The sequence below is a fragment of the Rattus norvegicus genome, chromosome Y (assembly GCF_021556685.1).
Source record: "Rattus norvegicus strain SHRSP/BbbUtx chromosome Y, alternate assembly SHRSP_T2T, whole genome shotgun sequence".
NCBI lineage: Eukaryota > Metazoa > Chordata > Mammalia > Rodentia > Muridae > Rattus > Rattus norvegicus.
The window spans coordinates 38,458,574-38,464,286 of NC_141555.1; positions in this window are offsets into that span (position 1 = coordinate 38,458,574).

Genomic DNA, 5,713 nt, shown 5'->3' on the forward strand with positions numbered 1-5,713 from the left:
AGATGAATTAAATTTACAAAATAATGTTCTCCCAAAAGTATACTTTCTAGCAAATAAATATTGCCTTATGATATGTGGAAAATCTACACAAAGGAATACTACACAGATATCAAAAACAATGACTTTATGTAATTCATAGGCAAATAGAGGGTACTGGAATCATCCTGAGTGAGGTAACACAACCACAGAAAAACACACATGGTATGCTCTCTTTGATAAGTGGCTATTAGACCAAATGATTGAATTAACCTAGATGAATAGAACACATGAAACTCAAGACCGGTGATCAAAATGTGAATGCTTCACTTGTTCTTTAAAAGGGGAACTACAATACTGTTAGCAGGGAATTGGGAGGCAAAGATTAAAACAGAGGCAGAAGGAACACCCATTCAGTACCTGCCCCATATGTGGCCAATACATATACAGCGACCCAATTAGACAAGATGGATGAACCAAAGAAGTGCAGGCTGACAGGAACCAGATGTAGATCTCTCCTGAGAGACACAGCCAGAATACAGCAAATACAGAGGCGAATGCCAGCAGAAAACCACTTCACTGAGAACAGGACGCCCGTTGAAAGAATCCGAGAAAGGACTGGAAGAGCTTGAAGAGGCTCGAGACCCCATATGAACAACAAAGCCAACCAACCAGGGCTTCCAGGGACTAAGCCACTACCCAAAGACTATACATGGACTGACCCTGAGCTCCAACATCATAGGTAGCAAGGAATAGCCTAGTAAGAGAACCAGTGGAAGGGGAAGCCGTTGGTCCTGCTAAGACTGAACCCTCAGTGAACGTGATTGTTGGGGGGAGGGCGGTAATAGGGGGAAGAGAGGGGAGGGGAACACCCACCCCCCAAAAAAAAAAGAAAAAAAAAGAAGTACATTTAAATGAAAATTCTATAATTACAATTAAACAGAAAATCTTCTAGATTTTTAAAAAAAATACTAATGAACAATAAATATACTTACCAAAAAAAAAAAAAAAAGAAATATGGGCAATTTCATTCTGAGCAAGAGTATGCAATTGTACCTAATACAAATGTACTTTTTGGATGCAGGAAAAATAAACCTGTTTTCTTATACAAACTGATAACCTGTATATTTGGTGTGGGACAATTAACGCTTAGCATTTTTTTTTTTTTGGAGCTAGGGACCGAACCCAGGGCCTTGCACTTGCTAGACAAGTACTCTACTACTGAGCTAAATACCCAACCCCTATGCTTAGCGTTATTAATGAGGAGTATTTATGGGTCCTTTTAATTTTGTTATTGCCACATACTTTTTCCCTCTTCCGATGAATTTCTACAGGGTTATTTACCATTTCTGTCCTCTTGAGAATATCCCTTATTTTCAGATTGCTTGTTCTCATTTTTAGACTAAGATTGCTGAAGAGACATGGCTTCCTGGTGATTATGCTATGTAAAGTTTCTCCTCTTGTGTTGATGTGAATGATATATTTGCTCAGTAATAAATTCTAGGCTAGTATCTGTATTCTTTGAAACAGTGTTGAAATGTGATCCAAGCACATTTATATTTTCCAATATGCATTGAAAATTCAGTTGTTAGTTTCATGTGATCAGCTTTACGAGTGACTTAGTCTTTTTCCTTCACAGTTTTTGTATTTTTATTTCTCTGTTCAGTTAGGCTTTGATGATTGTGATGATTTTTATAATGATGATGATGTTTATTTATTTTTATTATTATTTACTATTATAATTATTACATTTATTATTTTTTCACTTTTATTATACCATTATATTATATTATTATTAATATTTATTATTATTATTATTATTATTATTATTATTATTATTATGTGTCTACTTGATATTTACTATGATTATAGTACTTTAAAAAGTATCTCTCTCTGGTTTGGGGAATATAGTTCCCAGAAAATCACATACAAATAGTTATTGTAGCTGATTTTATTCTCTTGCTTCTCATCGTGTCCTGAACGTATGAATCAGGGACCCTGCAGCAGTTGGTTCTTATTGGAAAATAGAGATATTGATAGCCAGTTTATTGGCAGGGGAGACAGAGCAGGAGTTTCACGATCCTTGGACAAAGGTCCAGAGAGGAAGAAGGCATGGAGATTCTCCAGGACAGACTTTCAGGACAGAGAATTAGGTGACATAGAAAAGCATGAGAATAAGCAGACCCAGGAGAGCTGCCCAACGTTGTCCAGGGCAAGAAAGATGGGATATAGATTTTAGCAAATAATAACGTGGGAATATCAGTGGGGGATAGTTTAGCCACTTGGAGGTTAGCAAGTGGCCTTGCCATTGAGCTGTTAAAGGCATAGAAAAATATAAAGGCTGTATGTGTGTGGCCTCCATCCATAAGCCCCCTATCCCTATCCTCTTCCGCTACCCTGTCTTCTTCAAAGGTGTTTCCCCCTCCTCAAAAACATCCCTTGCTGCCTCCCTAGCATGACATTCTATTTACTGGAAGGTCCAGCCTTGGCATGACCAAGGGCATCTCCCATTGGTATAGAACATGTTCATGCTTTGGTACATATGCAGCTAGAGCCACCAGTCTGTCCATGTGCAGTCTTAAGGAAGTGCTTTATTCCTGGGAGGATCTGGTTTGTGACCACTGTTGTCCTTACTGGGTTGCAAGGCACTTCAGCTACTTTAGTTCTTTCTCTATCTTCTCCAAAGGGTACCCTGTTCTCAGTTCAATGGTTGACTGGAAGCATCATCCTCGCTTTTTGCATGATCTGGAAGAGCCTCTCAGGAGACAGCTTTATCAAGCTCCTGTAAGCATGCACTTGTTGGCATCAGCAATATTGTTTAGGTTTGGGGGCTGTATGTATGTGGGCTGTATCCCCAGGTGGTAAAGGCTCAGAATGGCTATTCCTTAAATCTCTGTTCTAATATTAATCTCCATATCATGTTCTATGAATATTTTTGTTTCCCCTTTTATACAGACTATCCTCACTTGCTTCATCCTTCTTCTTGAACTTAAAGCAGTATGTGAATTGTATGTTGGGTAATTCAAGGTTTTGGGGTAGTGTGTGTGTGTGTGTGTGTGTGTGTGTGTGTGTGTGTGCGTTTTATTTGTGTGTGTGTTTGTGTGTGTGTGTGTGATTTGGTTGAATCTTTCAGGATGTTATTTTATAGTTTCATTCATTTGCTTATGAATTTCATGATGTCATTATATTTGATTACTGAGTTGCACTCAATTATGTAGATGATCCCCATTTTCTGTATCCATTCATATAGTCAAATCTTCTGGGTTCTTCCTAGCTTCTGGCTATCATGAATACAGCTGCTATAAACCTAGTACAAAATGTGTCCTAGTTATAAGTTGGGGCATCATTTGGGAATATGCCCAGGTGTGGGATAGCTAAGTCCTCATCATGTACTATGGCGAATTTTCTGAGGAAAGCCTGGAGTAATTTCCAGAATATTGTACCTCATTTCAATCCCACCAATAATGGAGGAGTCTTCCTCTTTCTCCACATTGTGACCAGCATATGCTGTTTACTGAATTTTTGATCTTAGCCATTCTGCCTGGTGTATCTTTTGATTTGCATTACCCTGATGAACAATGACATTGAACATTTATTTATGTATTTCTCAGTCATTCAAAATTCTTCGGCTGAAAATTATTTGTTTAGATCTGTACCCCATTTATAATAGGGTTTTTTGACTTTCTGGAGTATAACTTCTTGAGTTCTTTGTACATATTGGATATTAATTCTCTTTCAGATATAGGATGGCAAAGATCTTTTTTCAAGATATTAGTTGCCATTTTGTCATAATGACAGTGTTCCTTGCCTTACAGACACTTTGCTTTTTTACAGGTCCAATCTGTCACCTGTTCATCGTAAAGAAGAAGCCACTGGTTTGGTGTTCTGTTCAAGAAATTTTCCATTGTTATCATGTGTTCAAGCTTTTCCCCACTTTTTTTCTATTGGTTTGTATATATCTCTTTTTTCTGGATGCCCTTAATCCACTTGGACTTCAGCTTTGTATAGCGTGATAAGAATGGATGGATTTACATTAATTTACATGCTGACATCTAGATGAACCAACACAGGTGTTCTACTTGCCTGTCTCTGTACCAATATCATATAATTTTTATAACTATTGCTGGGTATTCAACTTGAGGTTAGGGATGTTGATTTCCACAGAATTTCTTTTATTTTGAGAATAGTTTCCACTTCATTGTTTTTTTCTTATTCTAAATGAACTTGCATATTTCTCTTTCTAACTGTATGAAGAATTTTGTTGAAATTTTCTTGGGGTTTGCATTGAATCTGTATATTGCTTTTGATAAAGGTCCATTTTTGCTATTTCAATATTGCCAGTCCATGAATATGAAAAGTCTTTCATCTTCTGAGATTTTCTTGTTTTAGAGAAATTAAGTTCTCTTCATACGGCACTTTCCCTTACCTGTTTTGAGTTACGTGGAGGTATTTTTTGTTATTTGTGATTATTGTGAAGAGTGTCATTTCCCTAATTTCTTTTTTGGTCTGTTTATTCATGGAAGGTTATTGATATGTTTGAGTTAATTCTATATCCAGGACTTTGCTGAAGCTGTTTATCACTGCAGTATTTCTCTGGTGGAAATTATGGAGTCACTCAAGTATACTATCATATCACCTACAAATAGTGATATTGACCTCTTCATTTATTATTTGTATCCCTTTGTCCTCCTTCTGTTGTCTAGTTGTTCAGGCTAGCACATTGAGTACTATATTGAATAAGTAGGGAGAGAATGAATAGCCTTGTTTATTCCCTGATTTTAGAGGGAGAGCTTCAAGTTTCTCTTCATTTAGTTTGATTTTTGGCTACTGGTTTGCTGTACATTATGGTACTGTTGTTGGGTATGGGCCTTGAATTCCTATCATTGTAAGACTTTGGCTATGAAGGGGTGTTTTATTTTGTCAAATGCTTTCGCAGCATCTAGTGAGCTGAAAATGTATTTTATTCTTTCAGTTTGATTATCTAGTGGAATACGTTGATGGAATTCCATATTGAACTATCCTTGCATTCCTGTTATGAAGTCTCCTTGACATTGTTGGATGATCATTTTGATGTGTTCATGGATTTTGTTTCCAATGATTTGATTGACTATTTATTGTCAATATTCATAAGGGTAATTGGTCTGGAATTCACTTTCTTTATTGGGTCTTTCTGTGCTTTATGTATAACATAACTGTGGCTTCATCATTGGAATTGTGGGTAGTGTTCTTCTGTTTGTATTTTGTGGAATATTTTGGACAATAGTAGAATTTGGTTCTAGGAAGTGATGATAGAATTTTCCACTAATATCATCTGATCCTGGGATCTTTTCCCAATTGTGATCCTTTTAATAATTGTTTCTAATTTTTTAGGATTCATTGTCTAGTTTAGTTATTTTATCTGACCCTGACTTAACTTTGGTAACTGCTCCCTGTATAGAAAATTGATCATTTGATCCAGATTTTATACTTTTCTTAAATATAAATTTCAGTAATACGGTATGAGGATGTTTTGAATTTCTGCAGATTCTGTTGTTTTGTTTCCCTCTCATTCTGATTTTGTTATTTATATACTCTCTCTGTGACCTTTTGTCATTCTAGCTCAGGTTTATCTATCATGTTGATTTACCCTTGTATCCAGCTCCTGGTTTTATTGACTCTTTGTAGAGTTCTTTTTATTTCTTCTTAGTTGATTTCTGACGTGAGTTTGATTATTTTCTGCCTTCTGTTCCTCTTTGGT